Raw genomic sequence first — 24,329 nt, 5'->3', positions numbered from 1 at the left:
GGGAGCTAAGAGGATTACAGATCCAAACTACTGTGCGTATCACAAAATGGTTTTTCATGCCACCAATGTTTGCTTTTTCCTCAAAAATAAAATCCAAGTCTTAATTGACTACGGTGTCATAACGGCAAAACAAGCTAAATAACGATGTCATATAACTCCAATAAGTAAACGAGTATAAATTGCTTCTCCATGTGACTCCGATGAGTACACGAGTATAAACTGCTTCTCCATGTAACTCCGAAGAGTATAAGAGTATAAACTGCTTCTCCCTTTCTTTCGATGGGTATATGAGGTTAAACTACTTCCCTTATTTCCAACAATGGAAAGTTCCTGGAGAATATTACTTCTAATATTCTTAAGGATAACCAAACAATGTGGCTGAATATAATTGGATTCAGATTCACCAAAGAGCTAGGGGTGGAATACCTCAATTCATTCTAATGGGAAGTTCCTGAAGAATACTACACATGGTATTTTTAAGGATAACCCAAAACTGATTGATTATTCAAGGTAAAAACTAATTATCAGAATAATTCATTCTTAGTTATGATTAAGAACCTCTCATTATGGCTATTTAATCATTTCCAAGATGATTAAAACCCTCCTACTTGGACTTTCGGAGCACTCTTTCGTTGAGATGAGATTCAATGACTTCATCAGGTCAATCTTCCCTCACGAAACTCCCACAGAGTAATTATAGAGTGCTTAATGATTCACAGTCCTCTACCATAAAATCCCTCACTGATCAAATTAATTGACGGTGGGTCCACCAAAATTCTTCACAGTTGAATCCATTCAAACTCCCACTGTGTCTAAGCCTTTAACACTCCCACTGTTGAAGTCCTGACATAACATCCAAAATTTCAATTTGCTGATCCATAGTGATTATCAAACCCCTTCGTGTTAAATCCTAACCACTTGATACCAAAAACCCTCAACGAGTGATTTGTAAAAGTCAACATTGTCACTTTTATTTGTACCCTACTCCCACTTTCCATTTTGTCAAACCTTTAAATAGTTAGGACCAAAGGTAAAATCCCCTCTCGATTCCTTTCATGAACAAGAGGACCACTTACAAATTGAGCGATCAAACTTTTAAACAGTTAGAATCGTCTCAAACTCCCATTTGGTCAAACTTTTAAACAATTAGGATCAAAGCCAAAATCTTCTCTCGATTCCTTCAATGAACGAGAGGTCTACAAATTGAGCGATCAAACCTTTAAACAGTTAGGGTCGTCTCAAACTCCCATTTGGTCAAACCTTTAAACAGTCAGGATCAAAGCCAAAATCCCCTCTCGATTCCTTCCATGAATGAAGTCAACAAACTGAACGATCAAACCTTTAAATAGTTAGGATCATCTCAAACTCCTATTTGGTCAAACTTTTAAATAGTTAGGACCAAAGCCAAAACCCGTTCTTGATTCCTTTCATGAACGAGATGTTCACAAATTAAACGATCAAACCTTTAAACAGTTAGGATCGTCTCAAACTCCCATTTGGTCACACCTTTAAACAGTTAGCACCAAATCCAAAATCCCCTCTCGATTCCTTTCATGAACGAGAGGTCCACTTTTAAAACTGACACCCCCTTTTGATAAATGAAGAGGTCTCAACCCAATTTGAATAATTAAGCATATAAAAGGTGGAATTGTCTCAACTCCCATTTGGTCAAATCTTCCTACAGTTACGACCAAAGCCAAAATCCCTTCTCGATTCCTTCCATGAACGAGAGGTCCATAAATTAAACGATCAAACCTTTAAACAGTTAGGATCGTCTCAAACTCCTATTTGGTCAAACCTTTAAACAGTTAGGACCAAAGCCAAAATTCCCTCTCGATTTCTTTCATGAACGAGAGGTCCACATTCAAAACGGAGATCCCCTTTTGATAAACAAAGAGGTCTCAACCCAATTTTAATAATTAAGCTTATAAATGGTAGAATTATCTCAACCCTCATTTGGTCAAATCTTCCTACAGTTACGGCCAAAGCCAAAATCCCTTCTCAATTCTTTTCATGAACAAGAGGTCTACAAATTGAATAACCAAACTTTTAAACAGTTATAGTTATCTAAATCTTCTTGATTCTCGAAGTAGAGATCCCACTCTTAGTTTCATCTTTCAGATTCTTGAAGTGGAGCTCCTATTTTGAGTTTTATTTGTAGCAGGAGATAGAATATAAAATTCTTCCTCTTTGATTTTAGATTCATCTCTACCAACAAAAAAGAGACCTGGAGATAGAATATAAAATTCTTCCTCTCCGATTTTTGGTTCATCTCTACCAACAAAAATGAGATCAGGAGATAGAATATAAAATTCTTCCTCTCCGATTTTGGGTTCATCTCTACCAACAAAAAAAAGACCAAAAGATAATATATAAAATTCTTCCTCTCCGATTTTGGGTTCATCTCTACCAACAAAAAAGAGACCAGGAGATAGATTATAAAAATCTTCCTCTCTAATTTTCAGTTCATCTCTACCAATAAAAAAGAGATCAGAAGATAGAATATAAAATTCCTCTTCTCCATCATTGGGTTCATCTCTACCAACAAAAAAGAGATCAGGAGATAGAATATAAAATTCTTCCTCTCCAGTGTCGGGTTCAACTTTTCACCAAAAAGACGTAACCCATCAACATTTTTAAATCCATGTTTTATACGTGGAGGACGTTATCTCAATCCCTTATTAGAGATAAGTCTACGTCTAACACATATTACCGGGTGGTATGTTCCCGTAAAAATGACAAAGCCTATGTATTCAACATCCTAGCACCAAGTTTAAGAGAGTTTATTCTCTTAGCACAACGTTACATGCAGAACGAACTTAAAAAATCTGCATGCTAGCCCGATTCAAACGGTAGTCGGTAAAGAATTATCAAATCCGTTGATAGCTAAGGATTTATCAAAAATCCTATAAGTATTTATTCTGAGTAGGATAAGTAATCATAATAAAGTTTAAGCTCTGCCAAACTCAAGGAAGCAGGCAAAGGAAGACACAAATTTAGCTCGAAGGCCACCTTTCTTCAAGCGGGACAATTGAGCCCGTTTCAGACACACGAGGTAGGGTATACTGTCTCGCGCACACAAGACAACGTCAAAAAAGCCTCTCCAGTGATTGTGGTCGTATCAGCTCTAATGACTGGTCCTACAATCAAAATCCTCCTGTGATTAAGTAAAAAACTGACAAATGTATAACGGTCCACGCTAGGAGAAACTCCGTACAGGCAGATAAACCGACATCAATAATTGGTCTTACAGTCTCTACACTTGGGCTTGCCAAGTCCTAACGCCAGTCAACATGTAGCAACAAAAGTCTACTCTTGCCAACACGTCGATAATTCCGCCAAAACAAGGCTCAGGATAAAACATTAGTTCAAGGAATTAATTCAGGGAGTTCAATTGTGACTCAGATACAAACTCCTGATGAAGGTGATTAGTTCAACGTCAACCCAACGACACGAGCTAATTTAGAAATCAACACGTCAGCTTCAGTTCAAGATTTTGATAACGGTCAAGCGATAAACGCAACACCGAAAAAATTTCAGTTATCCGACAAAAACTGAATAGACTAAAAGTTAAAGAAGTCAACGAATTAACGACCACATGTATTATATCCAAATTATTCCAACATTTTTTATAGAAAAAATGAGGCTAAAACACTTTGGAGGGGATATCTGTAGGCATAAAAATTACCTATAGGTTCCCGCACACAGCTCGAGATGGAGAAAAGATGATGAATGTTATTATCCAAGTCAAAGAGGATTATCTAAATCAAAGGAGTTCATTTGATACTGTAGAGAAGCTAAAAAGTACATGAAGTAAGTTAGCGAGCGTACGAATCTGTGAAACACGCTAAACGATGAAGTAACAACTCAGCCGAGAGTTGTGCTTCGCCCACAAAGGGAAAAGTACCATATATGTCTCACCCACTCTATGAGTGTTTCTCCTATGGAAGGTTGTAGAGCTCTTCATAAGCTTTATAATGTATCTTGGATCACCTTATTCTGAGATCCGACGAGAGAGTTAGAGATAAAATACAACACATAGTTTCCGAGACACATGCAACTATCTCGGAAACTACAAGACAAGAACTGAAATTTCGACCATGATTCGTATCAAATCTAAAAAAGCTCAAAGATAAAAGTTGAAGATATCTTCATCAGATTTTCAATATATCTTGGATCATCTCATTCTGATATCAGATGATAGCGTTAGAGAAAAAAATACAACATATAGTTTCCGAGACACATGCAACTGTCTCAGAAACTATAAGACAAGAACTAAAATTTTTATCATGAATTGCATCGAATCTTAAAAATCTTAAAAAATAAAAGTTATAGATCTCTTTACCAGCTTTCCAATGCATCTTGGATCACCTTATTCTGAGATCGTATGAGCGAGTTAGAGTCAAAATAGCCGAGACAACAGAAACGGTCTCGGGAGTGCAAGACAGTTGTAACTATCTCGCAAGTGCGAGATAGTTGTAACTATCTCACAAGTGCGAGATAGTTGTAACTATCTTGCATAATGAGAAGCTAACAACATATTTTCTAATAGTTTTCTTGAGTTTTATATGGTCCACATGGCTTATTAACTATTGGGGATCACCTATGAACGTGGGGGAGCAGTTACAAATGAGAATCACACCCATAACCGCAGGAATAATGGCAATTAAACATGGGGAAAGCGGTTATAGAACAACAAAAACTGACCATGTTTCTAAGATAGTTGTAATTGTCTTGGAAATGGGAAGCTCATCATGCTTCTAATACAGTTACAACTGTCTCAGAAATAGAAGTTCCCCGATGTGACTTCTTTTCAACTTTCATCTTCAGTTACAGCTCCTATGGGCTACAAATACCCCCTAGGACCATTACTGACGAGGATCCAAGTAGAGAGAGTAGATTGAGCAGAGAATTTGAGCATTTTTAAGTATTCTTCTCAAGAGAGAGGATCTTCATCAAATTCGAGTACAACCAGCAACTTTGGGATTCCTTAAGATCTAAGCTTCGACTTCATCTTGAGAAGAGTGTTCATCTTACATCGATAAGATATTCACTTATCTTTTTCTTAATTCTAAACAAAGCAAAAATCTCAAATAGCCTTCACGGTTTAATCAGAATCTGTGAATCGATGGTCCACGAGCTAACGCACCCTCGAAACAGGCAAAGATCCCGCACAAGCAGCGATCCAAACAACGATCATACGTGTGTTTCTAAGGAGCTTGTAATTTGATTTTTATTGTAAAGAGTAGTTTTACAAAGCATGAAGCTCACTCTTTTGTATTCATTATAATCGATAAATAGTTATAATTAATTCTAAAACAGAACTTGTTCCTAACGCAAACACGCTAAATAAGGACGCCATATGACTCCGATGAGTACACGAGTATAAACTGCTTCTCCATGTAACTCCGATGAGTACATGAGTATAAACTGCTTCTCCATGTGACTCAAAAGAATATAAGAGTATAAACTGCTTCTCACTTTCTCTGACAGGTATATGAGGTTAAACTACTTCTCTTATTTTCAATAATGGGAAGTTCCTAGATAATATTACTTTTAATATTCTTAAGGATAACCTAACAATATGGTCGAATATAATTGGATTCAGATTCACCAAAGAGCTGGGGGCAGAATACCTCAATTCATTCCAATGGGAAGTTCTAAGAGAATACTACACATGGTATTTTTAAAGATAACCCAAAAATGATTGATTATTCAAGGTGAAAATCAATCATCAGAATAATTTATTCTTAATTATGATTAAGAACCTCCCACTGTGGCTATTTAAACATTTCTAAGATGATTAAAAACCTTGTACTGTAACTTTTGGAGCACTCTTTCATTAAGATGAGATTCAATGACTTTATCGGGTCAATCTTCCCTCACAAAACTCCCACGGAGTAATTGTGGAGTGCTTAATGATTCACGTCCCTCCACCATAAAATCCCTTACTGATCAAATTAATTGATGATAGGTCCACCAAAATTCTTCATAGTTAAATCCATTCAAACTCTCATTGTGTCTAAGCCTTTAACACTCACACTGTTGAAGTCCTGACACGATATCCAAAATTTTAATCTGTTGATCCATAGCGATTATTAAACCCCTTCGTGTTAAATCCTAGTCACTTGACACCGAAAACCCCCACCGAGTGATTTATACAAGTCAACATTCTCTCTTTTATTTGTACCCTACCCCCACTTCCTGTTTGGTCAAACCTTTAAACAGTTAGGACCAATGGTAAAATCCCCTCTCGATTCCTTCCATGAACAAGAGGACCACTTACAAATTGAGCGATCAAACCTTTAAATAGTTAGGATCGTCTCAAATTTCTATTTGGTCAAACCTTTAAACAGTTAGGACCAAAGCCAAAGTTCCCTCTCGATTCCTTCCATGACCGAGAGATCCACAAATTAAACGATCAAACCTTTAAATAGTTAGAATCGTCTCAAACTCTTATTTGATCAAACCTTTCAACAGTTAGGACCAAAGCTAAAATCCCCTCTCGATTCCTTCCATGAACGAGAGGTCCACAAATTGAACGATCAAACCTTTAAATATTTAGGATCATCTCAAACTCCCATTTAGTCAAACTTTTAACAGTTAGGACCAAAGACAAAATCCCTTCTTGATTCCTTTCATGAATGAGAGGTCCACAAATTGAATGATCAAACTTTTTAATAGTTAGAATCGTCTTAAACTCCCATTTTGTCAAACCTTTAAATAGTTAGGACCAAAGCCAAAATCCTCTCTCGATTCCTTCCATGAACGAGAAGTTCACAAATTGAACGATTGAACATTTTAACAGTTAAGATCATCTCAAATACCCATTTGGTCAAACCTTTAAAATGTTAGGACCAAAACCAAGATCCCCTCTCGATTGCTTCCATGAACGAGAGGTCCACAAATTGAATGATCAAACCTTTAAACGGTTAGGATCCTCTCAAACTCCCACTTGGTCAAACCTTTAAACAGTTAGGACAAAAATCAGAATCACCTCTCGATAAATGAAAGGTTTCCACACATTCCCTACCCAGTCAAACCTTTAAACAAGTTAGGACCAAAGTTGGACTTCCATCTTGATAAATGAGAGATCTACTTTTAGATTGGATAATCAAACCTTTTAGCAGTTAGGTTATCTAAATCTTCTCGATTCTCGGAGTGGAGATCCCACTCTTAGCTTCATCCTTTAGATTCTCGAAGTGGAGATCCTATTTTGAGTTTCTTTTATAGCAAGGAGATAGAATATAAAATTCTTCCTCTCCGATTTTAGGTTCATCTCTACCAACAAAAAAGAGACAATGAGATGAATATAAAATTCTTCCTCTCCTATTTTGGGTTCATCTCTATCAACAAAAAAGAGACCAACATATAGAATATAAAATTCTTCCTCTCTATCATTGGATTCATCTCTACTAACAAAAAAGAGACCATGAGATAGAATATAAAATTCTTCCTCTCCATCATCGGATTCATCTCCACCAACAAAAAAGAGACCATAAGATAGAATATAAAATTCTTCCTCTCTATCATTTTGTTCATCTCCACCAACAAAAAAAGACCAGAAGATAGAATATAAAATTCTTCCTCTCCATCATTGGGTTCATCTCCACCAACAAAGAAAAAGACCAGAAGATAGAATATAAAATTTTTCCTCTCCATCATTAGGTTTATCTCCACCAACAAAAAAAAGACCAAAAGATAGAATATAAAATTCTTCATCTCTAGTATTGGGTTCATCTTTTCACCAAACAGACGTAACCCATTAATATTTTTAAATCCTTGTTTTATACGTGGGGGACATTATCTCAATCCTTATTAGAGATAAGTTTACATCTAACACACGTTGTCGGGTGGTACGTTCCCACAAAAATGACCAAACCTATGTATTCAACATCATAACACCAAGTCTAAGAGAGTTTATTCTCTTAGCATAACGTTACATACAGAACGGACTTAAACAATCTGCATGCTAGCCCGATTCAAACGGTAGTCGGTAAAGAATTATCAAATTCGTTGATGGCTGAGGGTTTGCCAAAAATCCTATAAGTATTATGTTTATTTATTCTGAATAGGATAAGTAATCATAATAAAGTTTAAATTATGTCAAACTCAAGGAAACAAGCAAAGGATGACACAAATGCAGCTGGACAGCCACCTTTCTTCAAGCGGGACAATTGAACTCATCTCAGACACACGAGTCAAGGTATACTGTTTCGCACACACAAGACACAACATCGAAGAACCCTTTCCATTGGTTGTGGCTATACTAGCCTTAATAGTTGGTCCTACATCCTTGACAATTGCAAATGAAAGTCGATGTTGATCGATGCGTTGCAAATAAAGATCGATGTCGGTCAACACGTTGACAATTTTCGTCAAAATAAGGCTCAGAATGAAATGTCAGGTCAAGAAATTAATTCAATGAGTTCAATCGCGATTCAGATACAAGCTCCTGACAAATATAATCAGTTCAATGTCAACCCAACGACACGAGCTAATTCAGAAATCAACACACCAGCTTCAGTTCAAGATTTTGACAAAATATTCGACATCACCGGAAGAATTTCAGCTATTCGACAAAATATTGAATAGACTAAAAGCTGAAGAAGTCAATGAATTGAAGGTCTAGCATATCATATCTAAAGTATTCCAACTTTCTTATAAAAGAAGGATGTTGAAACACTTTGGAGGGGGTATCTGTAGTGTAGGCGTATAAAACTGCTTATAGGTCCCTTAATACAGCTCGGCACGGTGATTCGACAAACCAACCATCGGGTGATATATCCAAGCAGGATCGTTAGACCACAACACCAAAGCAGATTTACTGCTGTTCGCTGGAAAATTCGTGTCTTTCTTTGTTATTGATTCCATTGTCATCTTGAGTTACAACTTTTTGAGTTACAAAAGATCCGGTCTTTTTATAAGATCCGGTTACAACGAAAATCAAATAAAAATAAACAAAGATTACAACTTTTCTCCTTTATGTCGAACGAATCGCGAGCTCCTGTTTTGCGGTCGCTCGCTTGGTGGGTTCTTTGCCTGCGCCGGGGTTATTTGCCGTGGACCACCGCGAGATCTAGATCCGGTCGGATCTACGCAGTACGAAGGGTATTATTTCACCAAGGAAATAATAGCCGGGGAGGATTGTTTCACCAAGGAAACAATCGTCCAAGTCTCGGGATCTAAGACCAAGCTTAGATCCGGAGTATGCCTGCGTAGATCTGAGATCTGATCCTCTCGAACACCTGCCTTATTTGACGTTGATGATCGCCGAGCACCAGATCTGAAGGAGTGAGTCCCCGAAGTCCCAAAGTTTCAATCTTTTTTAAGTTCCGAGTCTCCAATCCAGCAGGGCTTCGCCTCTCTCCAAAATTTCCAACCTTTTCAAATGAACAAGGGGGTGGCCTATTTATAGGCTACCCTCACTGTGCCTTGGGCACAGTGTGGCCGGCCACAGGTGGCTCGGCGGCCACCGAGCCACCTATCTCGTATACTTTTCGGAGTATTAAGAAGCAGTTTATACTCGTATACTTTTCGGAGTATTAAGAAGCAGTTTATACTCGTATACTTTTCGGAGTATTAAGAAGCAGTTTATACTCGTATACTTTTCGGAGTATTAAGAAGCAGTTTATACTCGTATACTTTTCGGAGTATTAAGAAGCAGTTTATACTCGTATACTTTTCGGAGTATTAAGAAGCAGTTTATACTCGTATACTTTTCGGAGTATTAAGAAGCAGTTTATACTCGTATACTTTTCGGAGTATTAAGAAGCAGTTTATACTCGTATACTTTTCGGAGTGTTTAAGAAGCAGTTTATACTCGTATACTTTTTGGAGTATTAAGAAGCAGTTTATACTCGTATACTTTTCGGAGTATTGATTCTTTCATTGCAACACATTTATTGGCGTTGACCTAGGGTTACGCGTTGACCGGCGTTGACCCTAGGGTTTCGAATGTCGTTGGATGCTCCGGTCACGAGACCAACTAATGAAGCTGATGCGTCAGTGACTCTCGTATTTATAGGATTTTTGGCAAATCCTCAGCCATCAACGGGTTTGATGCGCCTTTACCGACTACCGTTTGAGTCGGGCTAGCATGCGGATTGTTCAAGTCCGTTCCGCATGTGACGTTAAGCTAAAAGAGTTAACCCTTTTAGTGCTACGATATTGAATACGTAGACTTCGTCTTTCTTACGGGAATAGACTACCCGGCGACGCGTGTTAGGCGTTGACTTTGGGGTTTTTGGCTAACCCCCAGCCTTCAACGGATTTGATTAGCCTTTACCGACTACCGTTTGAGTCGGGCTAACATGCGGATTGTCTAAATCCGTTCCGCATGTAACGTTGTGCTAAGGGAATGAATTCCCTTAGACTTCGTACTATGATGTCGAATACATAGACTTCACCATTGTTACGGGAATAGGCTACCCGGCGACACGTGTTAGGTGTTGACTTTAGGATTTTTGGCTAACCCCCAGCCTTCAACGGGTTTGATTATCCTTTACCGACTACCGTTTGAGTCGGGCTAGCATGCGGATTGTCGAAATCCGTTCCGCATGTAACGTTGTGCTAAGGGAATGAACTCCCTTAGACTTCGTGCTATGATGTCGAATACATAGACTTCGCCATTGTTACGGGAATAGGCTACCCGGCGACACGTGTTAGGTGTTGACTTTCTTATCCCTACTTAGGCTTCGGGATGAGATACCCCAGAATCGAACTCTGGTGTCTTTTTCAATCGGTAAAAGACTAAACCGGCGACACGTGTTAGGTGTCGACATATCCTTTCTTAGGATTCAGGATGACATTCCCCATGCGTGTAAGGCATGGATTTTGGTGTTATTAATAACAACCTGCCACAATGTTGAATATGCGGACGGATATTCTTTTTCAACGGTTAAGAACTAACCGGCAGCGCGGGTTAAGCGCAGACTTATCCTTGCTTAGGTTTCAGGATAAAATACCCCAGAATCGGACTCTAGTGTCTTTTTGTACGGAAAAAGACTAAACCGGCAACGCGTGTTAGGCGTTTGACTTATCCCTACTTAGGATTCGGGATAAAATTCCCTGTACCTGTGAGGCACAGATTTTGGGATTTGAAAAAGGTGGTTTCTTCTCTTGGGGCAAAGACGAACCCGAAATGGGAGAGGAAGAATTTTATATTCTATCTCCCGACAATGAAGAAGAAGAATTTTATATTCTATCTTCAACTGGAAAGGAGACTCGAGGTGGGATCTCCACCCCCAGAATCCGGAAAGGTGAAACTGAGAGTGGGATCTCCACTCCGAGAATCGAAAAGATTCGGATAACCCTAACTGTCGGAAGGTTTGATTACCGAACTAAAGATGAATTTCTCGTTTATCGAGAGTGAATTATGGTTTTGACCCTAACTGTAGGAAGGTTTGGCCAAACAGGAGTTTGAGGTGACCCTAACTGTAGGAAGGTTTGATCACTCGATTTGAAAGTGGACCTCTCGTTCATTGGAGGAATCGAGAGGGGATTTTGACTGTGGTCCTAACTGTAAGAAGGTTTGACCAAGTGGGTGTTTTGAGACAATCCTAACTGTAGGAAGGTTTGATCGCTCAATTTGTGGACCTCTCGTTCATTGGGGGAATCGAGAGGGGATTTTGACTGTGGTCCTAACTGTAAGAAGGTTTGACCAAGTGGGTGTTTTGAGACAATCCTAACTGTAGGAAGGTTTGATCGCTCAATTTGTGGACCTCTCGTTCATTGGGGGAATCGAGAGGGGATTTTGACTGTGGTCCTAACTGTAAGAAGGTTTGACCAAGTGGGTACTTTACGTCCAGACTCTAACAGAGAGAGTGTTGAGTGCATAGACATGGTGAGAATGGGAGTTCTTATTCATTACATTGCTGTGGTTTTGGGAACTTCCCATTACATAAATCGTCCACCCCCAGTTTCCTCTGCGGAACTGGTTCGGACATTATTATCAGTTAACTAACCGGGTTATCCTTAAGAATATTAGCTTAATATTCTCCAGGAACTTCCCGTCAAAAGTGGGGAAACAGTTTAGACTCATATACCTATTGGAGTATCAGGGAGTAGTTTAACCTCTTATACCGGTCGGAGGATTGAGAAACAGTTTATACTCGTATACTCTTTGGAGTTTTAGGAAGCAGTTTATACTCTTATACCGGTCGGAGTTTTGCCATTCTCAATTGGCTTACCTCAGCGTTATGACGCCGGCTTCAACCAAGGTCTGAATGCTATTCTTGAGAGCAAAGCAATCCTTGGTGGGATGAACGACCCTCCTGTGGTATGCACAGTACTTTGGGTCCGTAGTGTTGTCAGCTTCCTCCTGATTTGTGATAGGTGGTAGCTTGATCTTGTTACCTTCAAGGAGGGATTCGAAGATGGCTGGAACGTCTTCGTCCTTGAAGGAATACTCTCTTTGGAGTCTCGGACCCGAAGTCTTTTGCTGCCTTCGGGATTGCTGTTGTGACGCTTGATTAGCACCACCAGTAGCTGCAGGTGTTTTGCCCTTACCACGAGAGGCGAAATTTGAGTCCAGCGGATTAACCGTCGGTTGGTTCCTCTCGGCCTTCTTCCTTCTAAGGAATCGCTCAGCCTGCTCCCCTCGGACCTTCAGATCCTTCCAAGTGTCAGACGGTGCTGTTCCCATTGCTTCCAACACGTCCAACGCAAGGTTGTTGTGGCAAGTTTGGAGGATGAATTCCTCTGTGATCGGGTCCCGGCAATTCATCGCCTTGTTCCGGAACCTTTTGACGAAGGTGTCGACTAACTCCCCGTCCTTCTGCTTCTCATCGAGCAATGATCCGATAGATATCTCGGTGTCGTCGTCGAAGAAGTTGGCCAGGAACTTGGTCTCCATGTCATCCCAGCTGTTCACGCTTCCTGGCTTGAGGCGGCGGTACCAATCGAAGGCGGCTCCGCGAAGAGTGCCGACGAATGACCGCACCATCAGAGGCTCATTGCCGGAAATAATACCCAGGTGCGATTTGAAATAAATCAAATGCTGAGTGGGGGAACCCTTCCCATCAAACGGCGTAAAGTTAATCAGACTAAACTTCGCCGGATAGGGGATCGATTCCCACTCTCTTGGGTATGGACAGGGAATGCCTGTTTTCTTCGTCTCTTGAGCGGAGATCAATGTGTTGATTTTGCTCTCGAGATCTTTGATCTTCAAGTCTTCACTTGTATCTTCGTTGGCATCCTCGTTACCACCCCCTGTATTGACAGGAGGGTTATTGGCATTGTGAGCTTCATCCCTTTCTGCGTGCTCCTTTTCCTGAACAATCGGGTTACGGCGGTTCGATTCACTTTGCTGGTTCCTGAATGCCTGGATTTGCTGCTCATGCATCTCTCTCATCTGCTGCATGGCCATCTCCATCTCGAATTTGAAACTTTCTTTCTGCTTAGCCAAAGCGTCTTCAAGCATCTTGGCCATTTCTTCCGCGCTTATCATAAATGACTCGCGGGGTTGTCCTTCGCTGGACACTGTATTGTCCGATGCGACAGCAGAGCAGGAATCCGATTCTTCATCTTCCGAAGGCAATCTTGTCCGAACCCTACCATAAGTTCCTCGTGCGATGGCTCCGGACTGCAGACGGGTTACACGCCGGGACGCTTCCAGAAACGATTTGAGATCAATCTGTGTCGATGTCTCTTTGATTCCGTCGCTAAAACCCAAATTTCCGTCGCTATATCAATTTTAGCTACGGAAATTTGGCGACAGAATTTTCCGTCGCTATAAACTAACTTATAGCGACGGAAAATTCCGTCGCTATTATTCCGTAGCTAAAACCTCATTTTCCACTAGTGAATCCTCCAACAGGTGCAAGAGGTTAAACTGTTCCCTGCAGACTCCAAAGAGTATACGAGTATAAACTGTTTCTCAATCCTCCAACGGGTGCAAGAGGTTAAACTGTTCCCAGCAGACTCCAAAGAGTATATGAGTATAAACTGTTTCTCAATCCTCCAACAGGTGCAAGAGGTTAAACTGTTCCCTGCATACTCCAATAGGTATATGAGTCTAAACTGTTTCCCACTTTTAACGAGAAGTTCCTAAGGAATATTATGCTAATATTCTTAAGGATAACCCGGTCAGGTAACTGAGAATAATGCCCGAATCAGTTCCGCAGAGGAAGCTGGGGGTGGACGATTCATGTAACGGGAAGTTCCTAGAGAATCATATATTCTTAAGGATGACCTGAGCATGCGATTGAGGATAACGTACTCCTCGTTACACCCAGTTTTGCAAGAAAGATGGGGGTGGAGAATTTGTGTAACGAGAAGTTCCCAAAAGAATGCTAATATTCTTAGGGATAACCCAATCATTGTAGAAGTGATGAATAAGAAATTCTTGCTCGAATTCAGAACATTGGAACGTTTCTTCTTATTATCAAAATTCTCTAACTCTTATGAGTTATTTTTGTGAGATGAGATCCAATCCTCTGATAGGTTAATCTTTCCTCACCAAACCATCTGCTGATCAAACTAATTGACGGTGGATCCACTAACATTTCCATCTGCCAGTCATTGGCATTTCTCAGACTCAACATGTTAGGTCCTAATCACCTAGCGTTAAAGTCTTCCTTCGAGTGATAATACGAGTTGGCACTTTCTTTGCTACATGTATTCCACTTTCTTTGCTTTCAGGTCAAATCTATAAAAGTTAGGACCACAACCAAAGTCCCCTCTCGATTCCTTCCATGAACGTGAGGTCCACTTTCAAAAAATTGAGCAATCAAATCTATAAAAGTTAGGATTGTTCCCAATCTCACTTAGTCAAACCTACAGATAGTTAAGACTAAGACCGAGTCATTCTTTTTCGATAAACGGAATACTTCCATCTTTTCCTTTTTCAGCCAAACCTATAAAAGTTAGGGTCGAAATCGGAATTTCCCCTCAATAAATGAGGGACTCTCTTTTGGATCGAATGACCAATCCTATAAAAGTTAGGGTCGTTTGAATCTTTCCGATTCTCGGAGTGGAGATCCCACTCTTAGTTTCATCATTTCGGATTCTAGGGGTGGAGATCCCACCTTGAGTTTCCTTTCCAACTGGAGATAGAATATAAAATTCTTCCTCTTCAGTGCCGGGAGATAGAATATAAAATTCTTCCTCTTCCATTTTTCAGTCCGTCTTTACCCTGAGAAAAGACACAATTCCCAACTTCTAATTCGTGCACTTTGTGCACGGGGAATTTTATCTCAACTCCTAAATAGAGATAAGCCTACGCCTAACACGCGTTGCCGGTTTAGTCTTTCACCGATTGAAAAAGACACCAGAATCCAGTCTGGGGAATTTTATCTCAACTCCTAAATAGAGATAAGCCTACGCCTAACACGCGTTGCCGGTTTAGTCTTTCACCGATTGAAAAAGACACCAGAATCCAGTCTGGGGAATTTTATCCCGAAGCCTAAGCAGGGATAAGCCAACGCCTAACACGCGTTGCCGGTTTAGTCTTTCAGTGATTGAAAAAGACACCAGGGTATAATTCTGGGGACTTTCATCCCGAATCCTAAGTAGGGATGAGTCAACGCCTAATACGCGTTGCCGGATGCCATGTTCCCGTAAGAAATGGCGAAGTCTATGTATTCAAAGTCATAGCATCAAGTCTAAGAGAAGCAATTCTCTTAGCACAACGTTACATGTGAAACGGATTTTAATAATTCACATTCTAGCCCGATTCAAACGGTAATCGGTAAAGGCACGTCAAACCCGTTGATGGCTGGGGGTTTGCCAAAAATCCCAAAGTCTATGTCTAACACGTATTGCCGGTTAGTCTTTGACCGTAAAAAGGACAAAAGCCCACATATTCAATACTGTGGCAGGTTGTTATTAATAACGCCAAAATCCGTGCTTCACACGCACGGGGAAGTTTATCCTGAAGCCTAAGCAGGGATAAGTCAACTCCTAACACGCGTTGCCGGTTTAGTCTTTTACCGATTGAAGAAGACACCAGAATCCGAGTCTGGGGATTTTTATCCTGAATCCTAAGTAAGGATAAGTCAGCGCCTAACACGCGTTGCCGGATAGTCTATTCCCGTGAGAAAGACGAAGTCTACGTATTCAATGTCGTAGCACTAAAAGAGTTAACTCTTTTAGCACAACGTTATGTGCAGAACGGATCTAAACAATCTGCATGCTAGCCCGACTCAAACGGTAGTCGGTAAAGGCTCATCAAACACGTTGATGGCTGAGAATTTGCCAAAAATTCTATAAGTGCGAGTCATTGATGCATCAGCTCTGTTAGTTGGTCTCGTGACTCGATTATCCAACAACTTTTGGTCCTCTTGCATAAAGCACCCCTCAAATTTTCGATCAAATGGACATATAATCCAAATCCTAATTTCAGTCCTTTATTACATGAACACCACCACAATTCTCCGACCAATTTTGCAAATAAGCCCCCAAAAAAAATTTCGGCCCATATTTGCACATAAAACCCCCAAATACTTCGTGCATACACAACCCATCATCAAAAAATTCTATCTTTCCACAAAACCCAACCTAGTTAAGAGGGTTTAAAGAGAAGAGTTTTAATGGGTTTCTTAGAGGGAAACAATGGTGTATGGAGGGAAGGAAGAAGAAGGAGTTTAAAAGAAGAAAGTTTTCTCTTTTGAAAATTTGGAAAGAGGGGGAAAAACAAAAGAGGAAATAACAAAAGAGGAAATAACAAAAGAAGAAACAACAAAAGAAGGAAAGAAGCAAAAAAAAGAGAGAGAGAGAGAGAGAGAGAGAGGGGGAAAATCTCGGTTTTGACCGAGACACCCCAAGGGTGTCTCGGCCAAGTTGAGACACCCTTGAGTGTCTCAACCCGATTCGAGCCCCCCGATCCCATTTCGAAGTCCGAATTTGCCTCTTTTTCATCGGTTGTTGGATATTTCGATGAAATCTATACTAACCAATACCGAACGATCCAAAACCCTAAGGGTCAACGCCGGTCAACGCGTAACCCTAGGTCAACGCCAGTCAACGCGTTGCGACAAAAAGTCAACGTTCAACGTTCGAAACCCTAGGGTCAACGCCGGTCAACGCCGGTCAACGCGTAACCCTAGGTCAACGCCAGTCAATGCGTTGCGACCAAAAAGTCAATATTCGACGTTCGAAACCCTAGGGTCAACGCCGGTCAACGCGTAACCCTAGGTCAATGTCAGTCAATGCGTTGCGACCAAAAAGTCAACCTTCGACGTTCGAAACCCTAGGGTCAACGCCGATCAACGCGTAACCCTAGGTCAATGCCAGTCAACACGTTGCGACCAAAAAGTCAATATTCGACGTTCGAAACCCTAGGGTCAACGCCGGTCAACGCGTAACCCTAGGTCAACGCCGATCAACGCGTAACCCTAGGTCAACGCCGATCAACGCGTTGCGATCAAAAAGTCAGCGCAAATCAATATATGCGTAACCCTAGGTCAACGCCGATCAACGCGTTGCGATCAAAAAGTCAGCGCAAATCAATATATCATGATGGAGATAGTTAGTTCAAAGTCAATTCAATGACAAGAGCCAAACTCAACTCACCGGTAGTAGACTCGAGACTCCAACGACGGCCAGGCGATAAACGCAGCGCCGGAAGGACTTCGGCTATTCGTCAAAGCATCGAATAGACCGAAAATCGAAGGAGCCAAGAGTTGAAGCTAACTACAGGTCCTTTACGCCGACTGAAGGCTAGACCAATCACATCCAAAGTATTCCAGCCTCTTCTATAAAAGAAACGAGTCTGGAACGCTTTGGAGGGGGTATCTGTAGGCATCGAAAATTGCCTATAGGTCTCTACGAACAGCTCAGTGTTAAGGAATGACGATGAACGTCACTATCCGGTTCATAGGAGTTCGATTGACATCGGTAAATGCTTGAAGTGAATCGACGAACTACGTGAGCTGACAGAATTCCGGAATAACGAAGGTGCGGGCTAATCGGGAGCCCTGCAATGTTTACAAAGGGAACAATGCCCTTCATGTCTCATTCTTCTACAGATAATCCAACCATTGGAGCTGATAGAACTCCTTGTCAGCTTTCCAACGCATTTGGAATCACTCAGATCCGAGTTCAGACAAAGAAATTGCAGCGAAAACAGTCAAACGGGCATTGAAAACGTCTCAAGGCTGAACTGAGGCACCTACGGTGTCTCGGCCAAGTCAAGACACCCCAAGGGTGTCTCGGCGAATCCAAGACACCCCAAGGGTGTCTCAGCGAAGCCAAGACACCCCAAGGGTGTCTCGGTTTAGCCGAGACACCCCAAGGGTGTCTCGGCCAGGCTAGGACACCCCTAGGGTGTCTCAATGCAGATTTGACCCCTTTAAGCAGTTTTAACCGCTCCGCAACCCCTCATGCCTATAAATACAAGCTTCGAGAGATCCGACGCCCGTTCCCGTCCGTCCCTTGAGATTAGGCTTGGTCTTAATCTCGAGAAGAGCCCTGATTTCGCTTGGTCGATCTCAGCGCTTCAAATCAAACACTACCTCGGTGAAGACGAAGCTCTGCCGAATTTTCCATTAACCGGATCCAGATCGACGGTCGTCCACGGATAAATCCCGGCACAGGCAAAGATTCCACGCAAGCAGAAGACCGATAAACGATCTCTGCGTTTGTTTGATAAAGTTGTAAACTTTTTATTTTCATTGTGTAAGGAGATCTTATAAAAAGATCGACTTTTTATTTTATTCGAGTTTATTGTAACGACTAAAGTTGTAATAGATTCGATAACAATGGAAACATCAACTTTCACCGCAAACAATGACGAACGACGTCGACATCGCCCACGAACTTGAGGTTATTTAAACTATTTGTGAGCATAGGCTTGAAGGTTTCAAAAGTATCTCTGCCAGCCAATACTACCTCAATCACTTTCTTTGCCAGACTCTCTAAATAACTAAGAGAAATCTTAAGAAAATCTGGCACATCCGTGGGACTCGAAGCAGCGATAGGAGATGGTACGGAAACTTCTGAAGATACAGAGCCAAGTAAAAGACCAGCAGGCGATTTTGGCGTAGTAGCTTGGGAGGGGACGTCGACATCCAGCTGAGACGGACTCGATTGAAGAATCATAAGTTCCCCCGCTCTAGATGATCTGGGCACGTCTACAACTTCTGTAGAGGCTAAAGAAATTGTCAATAAGGTCGTCGGTGGGAGAGTTGTCGTTGAGAGTTCCAAGCAAGGCGGTTCTGACACTTGAGCTGGGGGTAGTATAAGTTGTTGCGTTGAAGCAGGGATGACAGTGCTTGCCTCATGGATCATAGGATCTGTACAAGAAAATGGTTTAAATATAGAACAAAGATTAGTCGTAAGTCAAAACAAACGACGCTTACTAGTGAGAGGAAGGGGAATGTAGGCTGACGCCTTGTCTGAAGACCGTGGCGGTGGAATATCCCACTCACCGGGGTCATCACTATCATCACCCAAGTTATCATCACCCTCGCTTTGGTCACCATCATCATCCATACCATTCTCGCCATCGCTATGGTCCATAGGCTCATCTTCGTCTATGGAAGGAAATGCTGGTGGATCCTCGGTGATAGTAGGTTTTGATATAACTCCAGTCGTAGGGCTTGGCTGCGTACCTCCTACAGGGGGTAGTAACACAGAAGTAGAGGGAGACTTGTTCGCTACTGAATCTTGCTGGGCAGTCACAATAGGTTCTTGGACAGGAGGTATATCTTCTTCAACATGTGGGGCAGCGGAGGCAGTATCACGAAGTGTGTCCTAAGGGGCAAAATCCATACCACCTGCGAATGATTCATCTCCATGTTTTTATTCATTCAATGAATGTGTAGAAGAGGCAGGACCTCTTAAAGTGGGACCAACGCTGGGGAGACCAGGCTGAGGCGAGAGTCTTATAGCAGTTGACTCTCGTTCTTCATCTTCGGCATGCCATGTTTTCTGAGCATCTGACATAAGTTTGGAAGCAAGGGGCTCAAGCGCTAACTTTCGACAAGCTCGTTTGTCATAATGGGCTTCTTCATCTGGGTCTAGTGCTCTTTTTCTAGTGGCACTCTTACTCCGAGTCTGGACCCTTGAAGGTTCCACTTCGTGGGTGTCCAACATCCTGACCTCTTCCTGAACTCCCTCTGGTGATTGTCGTCATTCGTCCTCTGTAATCGACTTTTCATATGATAAATATTCGTTAGCACCCCGAGCACGGGACCTTTTAGCATCTCTCTTTGAAGCATACCATTTGCGGATGGCTCTCAAGCAAGAGGTATTCATGTTGTAAGCTAAAATTTGAGAGGCAGCTTGGTACCAAGTGCAAAAGCTTAAAGAAGTACGAACGTTGGGCATCTTGTGCGGCAGTCGGAATTTCGCTCCTGTACATCCTGCTACCAAGTAATACCAAGCTCTTGCTCCTTCATACACATTACCTGTGTACGCAAGAGAAGGGTTCGGATTCCTGACGTAAATCTGATCATAGCCAAATTGCCGAGAAAAACGATAAGGCTGATATGGTTCAATAAAGCACTTCCTCCCTTGCCGAAAAATAAGATAGCCTGGGCGAATATTTATGAGCCACCAAAAGGCACCTCTACTGAGTATGGTAAAAGAATTTCGTCCCGGAGTATCTTGATGAATCTCTCCATACGCACCGCCCTCGAAAGCGAGAAACTTACAAGCGATCTCGTAATTATAATCCACCTCAATATTTCACAGAATTTAACTTGATACCAACCAACCCATTGAGCGGTTTCTAATTGCTGAACAAGAGGAGCCGAGGTGCCACTTGATTCAGGAGTCGACATTATCGAAGGGTAGTGCAAAACAAACCAAGATACCAAATAAATATATGGCATTGGCACTCGAGGGGTCGGAGTTTGAATGATAGTCTTCCCATTGGAGTCCAACTTCTTGACAGCGACAAATTCAGAAGCGAGTTCCTACAAACCACTCTACAAGCAGCACACCATGGCTGAAAGAAGATTTAAGTGTAAAACCCCGAAATTTGCTATAATAAATATATGTGAATTATTAATAGTGAATAATTCTCTTATGATAAATAATCATATATAATCATATATAATCATATATATATCAGATGAACATAATTATCCATGTTTGAGAACCCATCAAGTGTTTCTATGTGAGAGAAATCGAGTAAAATGACCAGCATGTTAAATGCCTAGTAGCAGGCATTTTTCTGCTGCGCGGTCGACCGACGCGATCGACCGTAGCGGTCGACCGCGTCGGTCGACCGCACAGCGGTCAGAGAGTTTTTCTCAGGTTTGGGTTTAATCGGGTTTCGGGTCGGGTTGTGGGTTTGGTATATAAGCTAATGTGCCCGAGAGAGCCTCCCTCAGATCTGAAACCAAAACCCTAGCCCCCCCTCTCTTCCCTAAAACCCTAATTCTCCTTGCTTGGTGATTTGGGAGGAGTTCTTGAGGATTTTCAGCGGGATTGTTGGATTTCAGCGAAGGGGATCAACCTCCTGCAGATCTAGGGATTCATTTCTCACCAGAGGCGAGTAACTTCTCGCCCAACTCCACCCCCTTTTGTTTTCATGCAAAGTTTGAGTTTTTATTGAATTTATTGGGCCAAAAATCGTATTTTCTTGTAGAGATAGTAGATCTATATGGTACATGTTATGAGAATCATGCTTTCAAACTTTAAAAGCTCACCAAAGGACTTTTATCAACAAGATCTAGATCTGAAATTTGCTTAAACAAGAGTTAAATCATTTTTACTGTTATCAAAACGTTTTAAATCTTGTTTCTCTTGTATTTAGAATTTTGGGTATATGGTTTATATACTTAAAAATGCATTGTTCTTCTACTGAATGATTTTTAGAGAAGTTAGAACTTTATTTTCCATAAGAATCAAATTCTTGTTCCAGGTTTCGAGCTGACAGAAACCCAGATTTGGGTTTCTGTCCGCTTGGCGGTCGACCGGGGCGGTCGACCGCTGGGCTCGCTGTAGGGGCAGAAATAGCCTGTGGTCGACCGCACCAGTCGACCGCACCGGTCGACCGCGATGCTCTGCTCGGTCGACTGAGATGCCGCAGCGGTCGACCGCCAGGCTCGTATTAGAGTGCGGTCGACCGGGTCGGTCGACCGCCGCACAGTCTGTTGCAAATTTCATATTCTGTGTATTTTATCATATTCGAGATTTTGCCTGGATCATCTGACTCTGGTTTTTTTAGTCTTATTATGTATCCATGCATGATAGATGACCTGAAGGTACAAATTGTGGATATACACACTGATTTTATTGTGAATTTATATAGGTAAATTTCACTATGTATCTTAGCGATATTTTCACCATTTCTCAGTCCTCGTGATTGTGAATTTATATAGGTAAATTTCACTATGTATCTTAGCGATATTTTCACCATTTCTCAGTCCTCGTGTTGGACTATAATCCATAGAAGTCCTCGTGTTGGACTATAATCCATAGAAGTCCTCGTGTTGGACATTTTCCACTTATTCCATGTATTTGGAAATCATAGTATACAGTACCTGTATCGGACATATTTTCTTGATTTTGAACATGATTTTCTCACAGGAGTTTATGACATTACACTGTAGGCATATAAAATTGCTTATAGGTCCCCTAGCATAGCTCGGCACAAACCGACAAACCAACGAGGCGACGAGATCGACGAATCGCACAGAAGCGACGGAATGCATCCACCCGCGTGCAGAATCAAGCTAATGAGTTGAGGAATCAACGAGTCATCCAACCGAGAGCGGACTCGGACGAATCACGATCGAATCAAGATCAATTTCGGACTCGAACTCAGAAGCGGATTTACTGCCAAATCAGGAATCCAACTTACTGCCAAATCAGATCATCAAATCAGAGTCTCAGATCAACCGAAACACGGACAAACGAGACAACGGAAAACGACTCGAAAAAGTCAGAAAACACCGCCCGCGGGGGCTCGGCCAAAGCCGAGCCACCCCAAGGTGGCTCGGCCTCAGCCGAGCCACCTTGAGGTGGCTCGGTGGCCGAGCCACCTCAAGGTGGCTTGGCCATGAGCCGAGCCACCTCAAGGTGGCTAGGCACAGTGCCGGCCACCCCGAGGTGGCCGACAGTGGCCCGAGGTGGCCGACAGTGGCCAGAGGTGGCCGACATTTCCCTTTTTGCAGCCACTGTCCTGAGAGCCTATAAATAGGCCTAGAGATGTTCATTTTCAGAGGTCGAACTTTCAAGAGCCGAAACTCTGCCGGATTGAAGAGTGAACTCGGAGCTTGAAGACCAGAAGACTTGCACATTCAGATCTGATCCTCGGCGACCATCCACGTCAGAAAAGGCAGGATCTCGAGAGGAAGAAAGAACAGATCTGAGATCTACACGAGACTACACTCCAGATCTAAGCTTGGTCTTAGATCTCGAGATCTGAGCGATTATTCCCTTGGTGGATTAATCCCTCCCGGCTATTATTCCCTTCGTGGAATAATACCCGCATACTCGTGTAGATCCGACCGGATCTAGATCGCGCGGTGGTCCACGGATTAACCCCGGCGTTGGCAAAGAACCCACACAAGCAAGCAACCGCAAAACAGGAGCTTGCGATTTGTTCACAAGAGGAAAGTTGTAATTTTTATTTTTTTCTTTGATTTAGTTGTAACCGGATCTATAAAAGACCGGATCTTTGTAACCCAAGATGACAATCATATCAATGAAAAAGAAAACAGTTTTCCACGCGAACAATTAGATCTTCCGGCATCGATGTCGAGTATACATGATGTATTTCATATTTCGATGCTCAAGAAGCATTTGCATGACGAAGAGCAACAGAGGGTGATTGATTCACTAGAGGTTGAGATTCAGGATGATTTGACTATCGTAGAGATTCCGGTATGCATTCTTGCTAGGGAGAATAAAAAGCTTAGAAACAAAGTCATTCTATTAGTGAAAGTTCAGTAGAACCGGCAAGGAGCCGAAGAGATTTCTTGGGAGCGCGAGGAGGATGTTCGTCGTGACTACCCACACCTGTTTGAACAGGTAAGGTGTTGATATTTAAATGTACTTATATGCATTGATAGATTTGATTATATGTGTTGCTTAGTCACATTTATATTTAATGGTAGAATAGGTCATTCAGCACTTAGCTCTTAATTATTCGGAACATATGGTATATATATGAGGGGTTCCTTGTTTGGATTTTTTGCCCGACGTACTAGTTCCGTCTAATTAGGGGTTAAGTGAGAATGCATGCATTTTAGAGTGTTAAGTTTAAATGTTGCTTATATTTCAAGTCAGGAAAATTAATGATACGAGATGTGTACGTGAGGGTTTCCTTGTTTTAGATTACTTCCTTTTTGTGCTTTTCTCATATTATTAATCTCTACGATGCGACAGCGAAATTTCGAGGACAAAATTCTTTTAAGGGGGGGGGGGGGGAA

This window comes from Asparagus officinalis, chromosome 1, assembly GCF_001876935.1.
Source record: "Asparagus officinalis chromosome 1, Aspof.V1, whole genome shotgun sequence".
Taxonomy (NCBI): Eukaryota; Viridiplantae; Streptophyta; class Magnoliopsida; order Asparagales; family Asparagaceae; genus Asparagus; species Asparagus officinalis.
The sequence above is the reverse complement of the archived record's forward strand: the minus strand, read 5'-3'. Positions refer to the sequence as shown.